General features: G+C 36.9%; 1 protein-coding gene across 3 annotated transcripts in view; it reads left to right on the top strand.

Annotated features, from left to right (window-relative positions):
- The first annotated feature begins 744 nt into the window (after positions 1 to 744).
- Positions 745 to 17,143, top strand: part of LOC149814575 (cyclic nucleotide-gated ion channel 1-like) — a 60,620-nt gene continuing 44,221 nt past the window's right edge. For 2 of the 3 annotated variants that reach the window (XM_089989636.1, XM_089989638.1), the window contains exon 1: positions 765 to 885. The gene's annotated coding sequence lies outside the window, so the exon portion shown is untranslated. Of the gene's footprint in view, positions 886 to 17,143 lie in introns of all 3 variants that reach the window. The other variant, XM_089989637.1, reaches the window with a different exon arrangement.

Raw genomic sequence — 17,143 nt, forward strand, 5'->3', positions numbered from 1 at the left:
ATATTACATTAACCTCAAGGGCTACATACACATGTCTTATCCCTTTTATAATAATTTTTTAATAATTTTTTATTTTTTAAGGTTTTATTTAAATAAAAACATTATTTTTAATATTAAAATATCAGAAAAATAATTTTTTATAGATTAAAAATAAAAAATTTGTTTCCTTCTGTCCTACTTTCTAAGAAATTTTCGAACTGTGAGTTGAACCCACGTCAGCCACGCATCCTCGTGTCCACGTGTCTTTGTGACGTAGATCAAAAGAGAAACTATCATTAATGACTTCACATTATGTGCAGTGCCGCTGCGCGCACCTGCAAGCCATCCCCCGGGTGTCCATCTCAAGATATATTATTGAGATGAGCGGCTGTCCAACGCAGTGCTCCATGTAGCGACGCTGCATAAAAGAAAAAAAAAAACTTGGACTTCTTTCCGTACTCCAGCCTGAACAGAAATCAAACGGCCTCCGCCTCCCTCATGCTTTAAATGGTAGTTGGGGGGATGTCTTCGATACGTTGCCCCAGTAGATACCAATTCTTGGTGTTTGGCTGAGTCAGTTCTCGTAAAATAAAATCTTGGGGAGGACCAACGGGACCCACTCAGACATGGATTTTTTTGCTGAGAGAGTTTGACGGAACGACGTGAGTTCCCAATGAATGCTCTCTTATCCCCTACTTTTCTTACGTTTTTTTTTTTTATTTTTACCCTTCCTTAAAAACAACTTTCTCTTTTAATAAATATCCATGAAGCTTCCTCTCCATTTTTGCTATTGGTGGTGCTGGTCGTCGTCGTCGACGCGTCGTCTTCTTCTGATTGTGGTGGTGGTGGTGGTGTTGAGTCTTCGTCTGGTAGCAACAAGGCCGTTGGCCTGTGTAATCACACAAGGTAACAGCTCTTCGTTTCCACTTCCCATCCCCTGTTTTATGGATTTCTGTGTGAGAAAACCGGAGTCTGTTTCTTCTTGTTTTGTGATGTTGCTGTTGTTTGATGTTGACATATTCTTCTCATACTCCACGGAGTCATTTGATCTTCTTCTTTGAGCTCGTTCGTATTTGTCTCTCTTTTCTTGTTGATTGGAAGTTTGTGCTTCTTATGATGGTTTTTGGGGCTTTGGGTTTTTTCTTCCTTGCTACCCTGTGTTCAAATGGTCCTGTCTTTTAAAATCCCCCCATCTTCTTCTTCTTCTTCTTCTCTTCAGGTTTTGCTTAATCGGTTTGAGTAATTAGCCGTGTTGTGAATGACCATTGGGAGTTTAGCTTTGGTTGCTTGAGTTTTGCTTCTATTTTTCGCTTTGTTCTAGTGTTCGTAAACTCAGCCCAAGACGTGCAGCTTGTTTCACCGAATTCCATTGCAAATAACTAATTTGTGTCGTTATGATCCATCTCACCGTTGTTGAATTAGTGCGGCCGAGAATCATGCGTACAAAATTTCAGACCGCACACTTCAACAAATCACTATGAAGGTCTTATTTACAGTGAGAGCATCAAAAGATAGCCATGGGCAAGAATAAGAATGATGCCCATAGTGTTCAAAATTCAAATAAATCATGAAACACTTCTACAACTATAAAATATCACTTTCAGCAAGATTCAAAAAAAAGGAAAACAAAATAGAGTATGCCTTTAATTTCAAATTCAGAGTACAAACTAGAGTTATCACGCCCCAAAGGGGTTTGGTGTAGTGGGATGGGATCTAGGTCGCTAGGCAGGTGGTCTAAGTTCAAATCCCATGGGCATGACCCCTTGCACAAGCAGAAGCGTGGCGATTCCTTGGGGGCCAGGACAACTACCGTAGCAAGCGTGGCTAGGTCTCTGATTCTGGGGTAGTTTCTCCATGTAAATATAAAAAACAAACAAACTAGAGTTATCACAACTAAACTACTCAAATATCTGGAGACCCTAATTGAATGTCCACAAACAACACGCCCTTCTACAATGAAAGCGCCCAAATATGATATATTGAGTGTTTCCACTCCTCATGAGGTTCACTCTGGGTCAAACCCCCATAATAGTGGCTAAAAACTCATAGAGTTATCACGCCCCAAAGGGGTTTGGTGCAGTGGGATGGGATCTAGGCCGCTAGTCAGGTGGTCTAGGTTCAAATCCCATGGGCATCACCCCTTGCGCAAGCCGAAGCGTGGCGACTCCTTGGGGGCCAGGACAACTACCGTAGCCAGCGTGGCTAGGTCTCTGATCCTGGGGTAGTTTCTCCATGTAAATATAAAAAACAAACAAACTAGTTATCACAACTAAACTACTCAAATATCTGGAGACCCTAATTGAATGTCCACAAACACCCTTAACACGCCCTTCTAAAATGAAAGGGCTCAAAAAACCCCATAATAGTGGCTAAAAACTCATGGAAAATTCTTGATTCTTGACCAAATATGAAAAATCCAATCACCAAAATGACTTAGATGCAAGCTTCAACTCACTTGCAATCTATGTGTATTGAAAGGTGTTAGAAGAAGGGTAGATGTCCTCTACATCCCAGGAAGGCTGTATCATGAGAAGCCCATTCTTGGCTCTTCGGACCCTCATGTGGATTCAATCCCTCTCTCTCCAATTTTTTCTCAATCTTGAGAGATATGCATTTGAAGAAATTGTGAAAGCCCCAAGGTCCTAGCACTAGCTCTACTTGTGGTATTGCCATATTGAGCAAGTCGAGTTTATGATAGGAAAACCCCCATTATATTTATCTTTTCCAATATCAAGAGATGCAACCCAACAATACTATAAAATGTTTAAGAATAAAAAGGAATAACAAAATGACTCTTAGTTACTGATCTTTCACGAAAAAGAGTAACTTGGAAAAAGAAGGGACCAAAAAGGCTTTATGCACTTCTACTGGGTTAGTACACATGTACCATTAGCTTACATATGGACTTTCACAAATAAGAGGTAGTTGTTATCAGAATTTGGTATCAACTACAAATATGAGCAGCACAACAGGAAGATAATAGGAAGACGAGATTAGGGGTTTTCAGTTTTTCTCTTGAATCACGATTTCCTTAACAGATAAATCATGTAGCAACAACATATTTATACATATGAATCAGTTACAGATTACAATCAATGACTGAAGTACCCCTGTGCTTATTACATATAATAACTATACATGTAGGGGTAAATCTGGAATAATAAATCAAATACATATAAAGAAACAATTCTTCACATAGGAAATAAATATTTCACTGGATCTGATTTAGATCAAGAACCAGATCCAGACCAATGACACATCTCAATAGCCTCTCTCAAGTTGTGCATGGTAAGAAGTAAGAACCATTGACAACTTGGACTTCAAAAGCCAAAACCTTCATCTGGTTAGTCCTTTGTTTAATAAATCAACCAATTAATCCCTCGTTCTAATAAATCTAGCTTCCATTTCTCCATCTCCTATTTTGCTTCTGATGAAGTGTTGATCGATCTCTATATGCTTGGTTCTTCCATGATGGACTCGATTTTAAAAAGTTTTGATGACACTTTAATTGTCACAAAATAAGATGGAGCTGAAAATCTTTTCATCCAAATCATACAACAAGTGCTTAATCCATGTCAACTCTGAGGACACTGCGGCCATGGCGCAATAGCCGGCCTTTGTACTTGATTGTAATACAACTTTTTGTTTGCAACTGCAGCAAGAAACCAAATTCCTTCCCACAAAAACACAATAGTCAAAGCTGGCATTCTTTCATCTGGATCATCTACCCCGTCTGCATCTGAAAAGGCAATGACTCAGTGTTGTGAAAAGCGTTGAGGCGTAGCGAGGCGCTCCACCAAAAACCAAGGCGAGGCGTAAAGCGCAAGCCTCAATTTTTTTTTGAAAACTTTTAAAAAATTATAAAAAATATCTAAAAATACAAATAAATAAAAATAGGAATCGGTGTTATCAAAGAATTTCCTGTGATTATTCCTAGTATGGAGTGAGTCAATCATCCACATTGGTATCTTATTGAACAAAAATGCTGATATTGTTCCTCCATTGATCAGGAATTTCGATCTTTATGCACCCAAAGTTTTTTGTTTAAATTCTAGCCAATATAAACAGTCACATGTAAACGATAAAATTTTCACTGCAATCACATCAAAATAGAAAGTGAAAAAGTAAAAGCATAGTCATAGTTTTTATTCCTAATTTAAGTTCTATTAGCATCAAGTATGCTTCTTCACTTGCGAGAAATAAGTTGCATGCACTCAGAAAACTTATCACCTCAAGACATCTACCACAGAAAGCTTGTCCCCTTCAAATTGAGCCATCATAAAACTTCATAATAATGCAAATCTGCTCATACATGTATTTATATCAAACACCAATTTGTCAAACTTGTGGCAGAAAAAAGTGATAACGTTTCAATTTGTGGAATTATCTGAACTAGCACTCCATCAAGCAAAACTCACCTTTCCACTTTTGACTGAGACACCATGCAGAAAACAAACATCTTTCAGTGCTTGGCATTTCGAGAACACGTCTTCAAATCTAAGCATGAAAGCCTGCATTTGATCTTCTTTAATGGAATTCAACATTTTCACAACCACTTCATGATACTTATCATAATCTTCTGTAGACTGATGAAGTGTTGCTATCCAGACATCACCAAGAGGACCTCTCCCAATCCTATGGGTGAGCTTTAACACTCCAGGATCATTCCAAGGGCTAGCGTGGTTTGAGGTAGATACAACAGTTCTCATGTTGTCAGGATCTCCTTCAAAAAGCACATACTCAAAAGAGTCCAAGACGAAGAGAGGTAGGAGAGACCGAGACGAGAAGTGGGAGACGAGTGAGGGACTGTGAGAGAGAGATGAGTGAGAGGCGAGTGAGGGACTGCGAGAGAGAGATGAGCGAGAGGCGAGAGAGAAACTGCGAGAGACGAGAGAGAGACCGAGAGGTGAGAGAGAGACTGAGAGAGGTGAGAGAGAGACGAAATGAAAAATTAGGGCCCCCAACCCTATTTAGGGTCGGGGGGGCTGATTTAATAACATTAAGTTTTGGTCAAATGGGGGGTTTAACGAGGCGCATACGCCTCTCATTGAGGCACATTTCGCCCCGCGGCGTGCGCCTCAAGGCGTATGAGGCTCACGCCTTGAACCTTTTGCGCTTTATATGTGCGCCTCAAGGCATAAAGCCCCTCGCCTTGAGGCGAGACACACTTTTTGCGCCTTGAGGCACATTTTTAATAACACTGCAATGATTGTAAGAACATCCTCTCCCTGCGTCCTTTTCTTATAGTGGAGACCATCCCCAAGTGTTGCCTTCAAATAATGCAGAATTCTCTTCACGACTTCCATATGACTTGTACTAGTTGATGCATAAATTAAGACACTTGGTTTCAAGGTTGTAAGTATCGTATCGTTACCCATATCAGTCGAGCCCAAAGTAACACCGCATCATATCGTATCGTAATTTTTTAATAAAAAATTCCAAAAATTTAAAAAAAAATCAGAAAAAACAGCAAAAATTCTAAAAAAAACACTATCACATAAAATAATGATGAATTGCACAAAATACAACCATAAAATCACATTTGAAGGCAACTACATAATTTAAATTAATAATAAACCATGCAACTGATAACTGACAATGTAAATAAAAGGCAACTGCGTAATTTAAATTTTAAACACAATAAAGCCTTAACTAACATTATTAAATTCACATCTAAGTCATACTAAAATGGTATAAGTCATAACTAAACTACTAAGAGTTCATGATAACTAAAAATATTATATTTAACCAACGTCTTACATGCCAATCTTCATATCTAAAGTTCTAGAATTTAAACTATAAATATCCTAAAACTAAACTATCTTCTAGAGCCTATTTGTCAAACATTAGCACAATATTTCCTCAGTGTTGCATCCAACTGCCGTGCGATGATCTCTTACATTTTTTTTGACAATTGAGTCATCATCATCATCTTCAGAATCTGGAAAAATGGTTGGAAGTCCTTCATCTTTGCATTTTTGCAAAATTCTTCTTCGAATTTCTTCTAGTTCAACAATAACATAAACACGAAAAGTGGCAGGAATAAATGGAGAACCACATGGACGTATATTTTGATGTTGACCTGCAATATGTTGCTTAAATATATAAAGTCCACCTTTAATAATAGCATCACAAAATAGACATCTCAAATTCAATGCTGACCCTAGTTGTGGTACATCATCAATGCTTCTGCAGTATTGCCATGCAGGATCATCTCTATGATATGAACGCGAAGACGACATCGAACGATTTAAAATAAAACATAACCAATTAAAAAACTCAATAAGAAACAAAGAATAAGAAGCACCAAACATACCTTTCCTCCAAAACACTCAATAAGAAGCAAAAAATAAGGATTTCGTACCTTAACCCACTTCCTTAAGTGAAAAAATGGTGGAAATGCACTCTTGATAAAATTGCAAAAGCCCTCTCCCTTACGCACCAATCACCCCCCAAATCAATCTCACGGAACCTAGGGTGCGCAGGTTTCCTTCTAAAGAACTCTAGACATATGGAAAACTCTACCCGCAAGAGGCCTTTTAAACTCAAAATGAAAAAGACAACTTTTGACTTTTTTTAAGTTCGTCGATACTGTATCGTACGATACAACACAATACATGAGTGTATCATACGATACACCTGGTACGGGTACTATACACACTCGTATCGTGATACGAGTGTGTATCATATTGCAAAACCCAAAATTAACGATAAGTATCATACCGTATCATACGATACGGTACGATACGTACAACCATGCTTGGTTTACAACATAAACAACATCTGGCCGAGTAAATGTGAGATACTGCATCATACTAACAATACTTTTGTATAGAATAGGATCTTTATACAAGTCTCCATTATTCATGCTCAACCTTTGATTAATGTAACTTGTAGTCATCAAAGGTTTACAATCAGTCATTCCTGTTTTCTTCAAAAGATCTTTAGAGTCCAATATTTCAATACTTTTTATTTTTAAATCGGTTCCATCAGTGGTAGAAACAGAAGACAAGTTTAAGTTGGTGCATATATCAGATAACACATTCTCATGTGGGGTCATATGAAAAAAGGCTCTCGAATCAAGAATCCAAGAATACATACCGGGAGAGGAAGAAGAGGCAATGGCGGCACCCTATGTGGAAGATAATGTCTTGAGAATTTGTTGAAGTGCCATGATTATTTGACCAATAGTATCTTTAAGGTCAACTTCTCTTTTGCCTTCTTCATTCTTGAAAGTAGATTCTTCAATGGAAGCCACTTTGTTTTTAAGCTTTGGACATGTCAGTCTAATATGACTCTACTCATTGCAAAAGTGACAAACGACCTTCCTTGATCCTCCATAATTGTTCCATGAACCATCTTGCTTCCCAAAGGGTGGAGGCTTGTAAGTTCTCACATTGTTGCCGGGTCTAGATACCACCAACACTTCATCTCCTTCTTTAGTCATACCAAGACGACTTTCTTCTTGGCATATTTCGGCAATTGTATCTTTTAGGGGGAAGAGGTTTAGTTCTATGGAGAAGGGAAAATCTAACTTGTTAAAATTTGGAGTGAAGATCATAAAAAATTAGAAAAATTGCTCTATTTTCATTTGATTACTCTTAAGTTTCACATCTTCAATGGCAACCCACTTAGGCTCCAAAAGTCCCAACTCATCCTATAGAAGGGGACAGGGCACTAAAAAAATCTCGGACACTCATGTCCCTTTGCTGGTGGTTCTAATATTTTCTTGTAAGAAATATTGTCTTGCAAGATCTTTTTGAGTATACATACCCTTCATAAAGAACCAAGCTTTATTAGCTTTACAAAATTTTACAATGTTTGCACATATTTTAATGTCAATATTATTCATGAACCATGCAAGAATTTTTGCATGGTTACTCTCCCAATCTTCTACCTTGTTTTGATAATCAAGAATGGCTTTGGCACAATGATCTCCCTCAAGAGCTTTTTTAGATCTCCTTCAAGCTTGGTAAGCTTTAATCGTGGTTCGGGAATTGTACCCTTAACATAACCCCAAAGCTTTTTTCCCTTGAGGTTGTTAAAATGTATTAATGTACATAGTAATACATATGTATGTATATATATATATATGTAACTAGGTTAGTCTTTTTTTATTTCTTTATTTTTATTTTTTTGGTTCATATTGGACTAGTCAAGACAATGTTGACTAGTCAAAATAGAGTTGTTGGGGCTGGTCCAACGTCTCTATGAAGCCCTCTTGTATTGAATATATAGGGGTGAAATTCCCTCTCATTTGCAATGCTTCTTGCATGAATTTGTTATCAATAAAATAATATTTTTTAGATTGTGAGCCTCGTTTGTGGGTTTTGTAAGTGAGCCCATTTTGTGGTTCTTTGTCTTTTTATTTTGATGAATCTTGTTATGGCTCTTTTGTGTACCTACCTTGGAGACGGTGAACTTTGTTGGAGGATCTCATTTAATTTCATGGTATAAGAGCTTGGTGATTAAGTTGAATTTTTTCTCGGTGCATCGGAAAGTGTGCCACTCAAAGTTTGAAGGTGTTGAAGTTTTTTTTGTAACTCCTATTCAACTGCTTGTGGGACCGTGATCATGTTTCAAGTGATAGATCAATGGTGCTTACTTGGTGGTGGAGTGCTCGTGTTGTTCACCTTGCTTACTTCCTTCGTCTTTCTCCCTCTTCTCTATTCCTTTTTCTTTAGCCCTTGTAAAAATGGATGACAATGAAAATGTCACCATAAAACCCATAAAACTCTATGATTTCAATTATGTAACATTGACTTCAATCATGAAGCACCTCATATGGGGAAAAGGGTTGTGGAGACTAGTGGATGAGATCGATCCGGAACCGAAGCTAATTCTTACCAAAGTAGAAGGTAAAAAAGAAAAACCTCTTACGGAGGTTGAAAAGGACAAGACAATGATCACCTATGAGAAGAAATGGAGAATGGGGGCATGCCAAGATTATGTCTTGGCTTATTAGTAGTATTGATATAAAAAAGTGCTATAACCCAAGGTTATAAGTAGCATATCGTTATCCGCATTGGTCGGGCCAATAGTAATACCGTATCGTAAATTTTTAAAAAAATTAAAAAAAAATCAAGAAAAACCTGAAAAAATTAGTAAAAATTCTAAAAAATCATATCACATGAAATAATGATGAATTTCACAATACACAACCATAAAATCACATATGAAACATTTGTCTCTATGAGCTGCATAAGACATCAAACATCAACTATCTTACAAAAAAATGCAAAATATTAAATATCTTGCAATTAAGAACATGCCACAAGACTCATACTTTCATACTACATAAACAAAAATATTATGGTTATAGTTGCACTCGATATTCAATTGGTTTTCGCTCATTACTTGAGTGCCCGATTGCCATGCCGAATCATCTGATGCCATCTTTGTTGGAGCGTGAAGCCTAATTTCTACCTTGATATAAATCTTTAATTTTCTCTGATCCAACTTTACGGCAAGTTGGTAGGGGGTTGTTGGGGGGCAGCGCCCCCCGAGGCAAAATTTTTCTGGAGAGTAGCTTTGTAATTTTACTCTTAATAAAGATTTTTTACCTTAACCCATTTTCTTGAGTGAAAAAATGGTGGAAATGCATTTTTTTACCTTAACCTACTTCTTTGGGTGTAGAAAATGGTGGAAATGCACTTCTAATGACCTCTAAGAAAATGGAGAAGTTCACCCTCAAAAGATATTTAAAACCTAAAATAAAAAACTTTTTTTTTTGCCTTTTTAAAGTGCACCGAAGGTGTATTCCTGTATCGTACGATATGACATGATACAGGGATGTATCATACGATACACCCAATACGGGTACAAAACACACTTGTATTGCGATACGAGTATGTATCGTATCGTAAACCCCAAAAGTAATGATACGTATCGTATTGTACTGTATCGTACGATATGATACAATACAGACAACCTTGCTTTATTCTTCCTAAATATGAACATGCAAATAGGAGATGGGATTATCTTAAAAGAACACATTTCTTAAAGATATTGCATATGTGTGCAATTTGCAAGACAAAATCCGGAATATAACTCAAGAAGACAAGAGTATTAGAGAATACTACAATGAATTGTCCGAGCTTTGGAAAGAGTTGGCTCTTCTTGTGTAACGATCCCAATCCATACCCTTTAAAAATGCGGATTTTTTTTCTTCTAAGAGTTGCGGAAACCTTCCCAGAGATCTGGGGTCCTCACAGTTCCACTTCCCATTGGATAGCCCATCCACCACAAACGAATTTGCAATTATCATCCATATCAACCAACTAAAACTCTTTTATTAATGAGTAAGAAAATTTCAAAGACAAGGTTTTCTTCAACTGAAGTAAAGTAACAATAACAAAATTTAAAAGAACTGAAAGACAAAAGAAAGAGTCATTATGTCCTCTACTGAAGCTGACAAGCCCAAGTATAACTCATCCATCCCCAGATGCATGTCCAACTTCACTGTTTACCATTTTCTGCGAAAAACCATCAAAGTAGGGTGTCAGAACCGAAATTCTGAGCACAGCTACTTCTAAAGAAAACAGGTGAGAGAAAAAACATGAATAAGATTTCATGCAGTGATTTGAGTGAGTGCAGATATAAAATTTGCAACATTTGAATATCCATAACTGCTAATAATTGCACATACTCACCAGTCAAGAACAGTAAACAGTGTCATATATCAATAACTAAATGATCAAACCTTTCAGCATGATTTCACAAAGTAAGTCATATGCTACCAACAAATGATGTCATGATATCAAGAATGAGTCAAACATGCATGATCTAATGCATAACAGAAAAATGCATGATTATGTGCAATGCATGATTTCTTCTGTTATCTTTCATTTAAGTTCCATCTTTCCATATGCATGCCCTATTAGATGCACACATCTTTAAGTTCCTCTTTTTTAATTACCGTGGCCCGCGGATACACCAAACGGGTACAAACCCCGAGGTCAAGTAGGTTCCCAGGGTAGCTTAACAAACAATTTGTATTTTATTACTGGGTTCCAACTTAGCCCTCGACCGATATCAGGAAACAACACCATCCATCGGAACATTAGACCTCCACATCTAATGTCGGGGACACAAGGGACACCCCACGCCCACAAGTGCAACTTTCTTGGTACCATAAACTCACAGCTGTGACTAACACACCACTCCCGGGTAAAGTGGCGGGTTCTCCCTAAAACCGTGGCCAAGAGAAGAACCTCAATATCGGGTTCAGGGACAACATCGCACACGGAGTTTTTGTATCCTCACAGTCTCCCCCAAGACCGGATATCTAAGATTCTCATACTCCAGATGAGATATCCCAGAATGTATATTACACTGTTCTTATTCATTATTTTTATTTAAAGTTCATTCTTTAAGTTTGCCACACATATGCAAAAGAAAAGTGAAAACCCCGCATCCTCCCTTGCAGGGACCCATTCGGGACTCCAGCTTGTGTAAACACATAGAACAATGTAGTAAAGTGTCAAACCATCTTATGTGGTTTAAGTGATGCTGTTAAAAACATAAATAAAAGAAAACCAACCCACGACACTCCAGGCCGATGATGGTCCAATTTGGCCATCGGTGCATCACATAATAAAACCATAACAGTGTTTCCTTTATAACACTAAGCCAAAATGCTAAACAACATACATATTCATGCAAATATAAACCCAAACACATGCATGTCATAATTCATTCATATGCATTTTCAATATGTGTGTGTTACCTACATCACATATGGGTCTTAACCAATCCATGGTTTCTTTAAGTGTGTGAGTGTACATGTACCATTTCACACATAAATCAAGTGTACATGTTCAAGAAGACTTACTAATAATTGAATCATGCTCACGCTCATGCGTACCATAATCATAACAGTTAGTGAAAGCATAACCTCCACGGCAAGTGTTTTCACACAATCCAATACACAAGTTTTTAAATAACACATGGATTCTAGTCAAAAAATATAATGTTCAGCTAGGGACAACAAGGCAAGATACACTACATATAAAATTTCAGTTTTATGTGTCCTTCCTCCCTAAACAGTGTAACATGAGCAATATTATACACAACTGAAAATTTTCAGGTTATGATGCAATGATCCTACGCTGCATCTTACAAACTTTGAGCTTAACCACACTCAAGAACCAGCTTGAGCTACTTTAGAACAGTTCAATTTACTTCAATTCAGCAAATTACACATTCTCAGACCAATACTCAATTCAACATAAACTTTCAGATCACCGACTGATGAAACTCAATTATGTCTATAGAACACAACATGCCTAAACCAAAAATTTAACATAAACCAACCCCTGTTAATACAAGTATCATATAACTTAAGAATTTGTTCTAGCCGATTTATTTCCAGCTAAATGTCTTTTCAAAAATAGCAATTAAACTATCCTGAATTTGTGGTAAACTAACTTTCTTTGCTGACAACTGTCCAATATAGAATGGAGCTAAACATAGAATCTATTCTAAAACACACTTCGGTGGAATTTAAGAGTAATATGATATTTCCTACACAAGATTTCAGTATAAAGAAAACAGATAGTATGTGGGCAATAGTTACTTCTTCAGCCAGATTCAATTATCAGTCACCACCAAAATAAGATGAGATCTGATAACAACTCTAAATGTGACATTATTCAGGTCAACCATGAACTGAAATAATCTCTTACATACAGCTAATGGCCACTATTAAAATTAACTGCTAATAAAGTATGTAAGAGGAATAACACGGCTCTTCAGGATACATTTTTGTATCAACATGAAGTCGCCATCTCTAGCTAATCCAAACATAATAGAAGATTCAAAACCATCATGTATAGTTTTGAATGTGTCGGTTACAGTGTCAAACATTCTGCACACCCACACCCACATGCAACTCATCAAGATACAGGGTAAACATCAATATATTAATACTACAAAAACTGCAGACTCCATTTCCATTTGTTTCAATAGAGATTCGGTTTTAAGGCTTATCAAATTCAAATCAATGAAATGGGTACATGAAATAGCACAGGATCAGTTTTGTATATACAATCTTTCAAACACCTATCCAAAAACATCGGTTCACGTGGAATCAACAATGCATGTGAATCATCTCAAATCAATCGATGACTAGCATAAACCAACACCTCATGCAACTATTACAAATTTATTTCCTAAATAAAATCCAAGATTTTTGTAGCAAATAACGTTGAAACTGGGCATCACGCTGAAACAAAATTTAATGGAACCAAGATACCGATTCTTTCATATGGTTTAACATCCCCCACTTGAACCCAAAATAAACAGATTTCGTTTACCACTTTCCCTTCCATATTTGGTTTATCAAGTCCCGAAATAGGAACACCCCCCCCCCCCAAAACCGGGGATTATCCATTTCAAGAAATCGAGAACCCCACGACTGGGGCTATCAAATTACCTCAGCCGAACCCCATATCGGTTTGGTTTGGGGATTTTGCAGGTTAGGGTTTAGACAGGAAAATCCCCAACTCAATTTGGACTGGATTTGCTTCAGTGTAGGATTAGGTACCGTAAATCCCCAAATCAAAAACCCTTAACCGAAAAAATATTAAACCCCCAACAAATCAACTAGGGTTCCGAAATAGGGTTGACACAAACCCCAAATCCTCAGAATAATACCGGCATTACGAAACCCTCCCCTCAAATCACTACCCGAAATCGAACTCAGGTTCGATCCTTCACCCAAGATTGTTAGAAGTACCGTACCTCGAGAAGGCTTTTCCGGCGATCGGAGGCTGGAAACGCGAAGACACGGTCGGCTGGGGTTGCTCCTTGCTGCTGCCGTGACAGGGAGCTCGCTGGAGGGCTTTTGATGGCTGTCGCAGCTTTCCGGCGACCCCTTGTCCTCTGGCGTGTGCGCACCAAGCGAGCGAGAGAGACGGGGAGAGATGGGGAAAAGAGAGAGCCCGAGTGAAGAGGGCAAAGCCCTCTCTCTCCACTCCCCTTTATCATGGGACGCGGGGTTAGTTACGCCCTGCGTAACCCCCCTCCCCCCTTCTGTTTCCCATTCTTGAAAACAAGAATCGGGCTTCTGTTTCACGCCCCCCCCCCTTAATAAGTGACATCGGGTCCGGGTCCAAGCCCTTGACTCGCGATACCAGATCCATTTCAAAAATGGTTCTGGTTCGCCCCTGCACAGTGGATCATCAGTTGGATCCGGGTGGATCTAACTATGGATCCGACCCCTAAATACTAAAATTAATTTATTTTTCTTCTTATAAATGCTATTAATTATTTGTTTAATTAAAAATTACTATTATAAGTATAATTTGATGCCCTTTTGTGGGTTATTTATGGATTCTTTTATGGATCCGATAACGGATCCGAGGCCCAAATTTAGAAAAACACCCATTATTTTCAAATAAATTTGAATAATTAATTATCAAAAATTGAGGTCATTACATCTTGAACCAAAATGACATTGTCCCAAAGATATAGAACTCCGCCAAAATCAAATAGATGCAAAACATTTTTACCAATTCATCAATGGATTGAGGTCGGAATTTGAATCCACTAAATCTGTTTTTCTTCATCGAGGGAAAATACCCTCAATTGAAGATACTATTGAAAGGAAATACGCTAAAATACAAACAGCAAGTGATAACACTTAAGGTCCAATAATGGACAAGAAATCACAAGCACATAAAGTGTAATTACATAAACCCATAAAAGGGTAATGCCAAAAGGCTAAAAAGAAATAATTTTATTAAGAGAGAGTGAGAACTCACGAACAAAAATAAGAGGGAACACCCCTTTTAAGAATAATGGACAAAGAGGGCCATTGGGGCTCCCCTATTGTAGATGTTGGGGGAGCCCCAACGGTCATATATATGACTGTTAGGGACCCCAACGTCTACAATAGTGGGGTCCCCAATGGAACCAAAAGTAAAAATAAAAGAAAAAGAAAAAACAAGAAGCAAAAATAAGTTGTTTTATAAACCAACAACTTTGTTACATGTGAAAAGACTAAAATACCCCTATCGGGTATTTTGGAATTAACTGAATAATAATATGTATATACATATATGTATATATATATATTTAACAACTATAGAGGAACTAAGTATAGAGGAAAATAGGCTTAAGAAGAGGACTTCTAAGATTGATGATGACTCAGCTCTAGCCGTATCTAGACCGGGAAACTATGTTCGTACCTACAAACCACTACACTATGAAAGGTCAAACAATGAACATTATGAAAAATAAGGCAATGAGTATGAGAAGAAGAAAACCAGTTATTATTGCCATGAACCAGTACACGCCAAAAACTATTGTCCTAAGTTGAAGAGGCTCTATGAGAAGAAGGTTGCCTTGGTTGGTCCTCTACAAGAGTCAAGTGATGTCAAAACCTCTCAAAACTCATCTATTGGGAACATGTCCTTGACACAACTAGTGGAGACTCTTCAACCTCTAGTCAAAGGAGCATCTCCATCAGCTGGAGTTATAGTTTCTTCTTTTGACTTTTCTGATCTCAGTAAATTTCTTTGGCATCTTGACTCCGGTGCCTCATTTCACATGACACAAAATGGTGATATTTTATCTGAATATCGTAACTCAAGCGGGTCAAATGTGTTTACTGCTGATGGGACATCTCTTGAGATAAAAGGAATAGAGATTTTTAAAAATATTTCTCAAAACTCAAAATTTTTATTCAAAAAATTAGATATATTCTTAAATTAAATCTAAATCTTTGTCGGTTTCTCAATTATCTAACCATGGATATAACATTTCCTTCTCTTCTAATGGTTGTCGGGTGCAGAATCACCAATAAAGCTGATTGGGGAAGGCCATAGAGAAGGAGGCTTATACTACATGATTTTTTAAAAATACTCAAGAATACTTTTTGTTGTAATGTTTAGAAATTAGATTTAGATTTATGGCATAAAAGACGGTCATCCTAATGTATCCAAAGTTCAGTATTTTTCAAAGATAGAAATTTTTTGTAATTATGAAAATTTTACATGTGAAAATTGTATTCTTGGCAAAATGAAGAGATTACCATTTCAAGAAAAAACTTTTGTTTCTTCTTGATCGCTTGAATTAATACATTCATATGTTTGGGGCTCAACGCTTGTTATATCTAAGGGTGAATTTGGTTACTATGTAATTTTTGTTGATGATTTTTCTAAACATACTTAAATCTATTTTCTTAAACATAAATTTGAAGTTTTCTTACACTTTCAAATATTTCACAATTTGATCAAAATTGGTCAAAAATAAATTCAAAGATGCTATTTCTATCTTTAGCACTGATTCAGGGTGTGATTTTTTGTCAAAAGAATTTAAGGATTACTTAAATTTAAATGGTATCACACATCAAAGATCTTTCCCTTACACTCGACAACAAAATGGTTTGGCTCAAAGAACACATAGACATATTATAGAAACAACAAAAACCTTGCTTCTCGCAAACCAAATACCGAAAGATTTTTGGGTTGAAGCCACATTGACTACAACTTATCTCATCGACCGAATGCCATCCTCTTCATTAAAAAATGTCACCAATTGAAAAACTTTTAAAACTAATTCCTTATTATTCTAGATTGAGTCTTTGGGTGTAAATGTTTTGTGTTTACTAACAAGAATGATAAACTTTCTCACCGGGTTATTCCATGTGTTTTTTTGGGATATGCTAATAACCAAAAAGGCTATACATGTTTTGATTTTAGAAATAAAAAGTTGTCTCAAGAAATGTGTCTTTCTTAGAAAAGAAAATATTTTTTGAAATTGAAAAATCTAAGAAAATAACTAAGTATTCTTTTTGGTTGGATTTAATTCCAAAATATGATGATGGTAATGTTGATCTTGATGAAGATTGTGAGTATAAAAATGATATAGTGAGTGAAGAATAATCTCGTGATAATGAGATTGGAGAAGAGCAATCCTATAAGGATAAAAATTGTATACAATATTCTAGATGTGGTGATTCCAACCGTCCATGTGCACTTGAAAGATATACTGATAATGAAAACCAAATAGAAATATAAACTAGAAGGTCATCTAAAGTATCATAACCTACTGGAAAGTTTGTGTCTTATGACTCATTTTCACTAAAGTACCAAGCCTACATTGCATTAATATATTCATATATAGAACCCTCGATCTATGCTCAAGCAAAAGCGCACTC

The sequence above is a fragment of the Nuphar pumila genome, chromosome 15 (genome assembly GCF_984573655.1).
Source record: "Nuphar pumila chromosome 15, dmNupPumi1.hap1.1, whole genome shotgun sequence".
Classification (NCBI taxonomy): domain Eukaryota; kingdom Viridiplantae; phylum Streptophyta; class Magnoliopsida; order Nymphaeales; family Nymphaeaceae; genus Nuphar; species Nuphar pumila.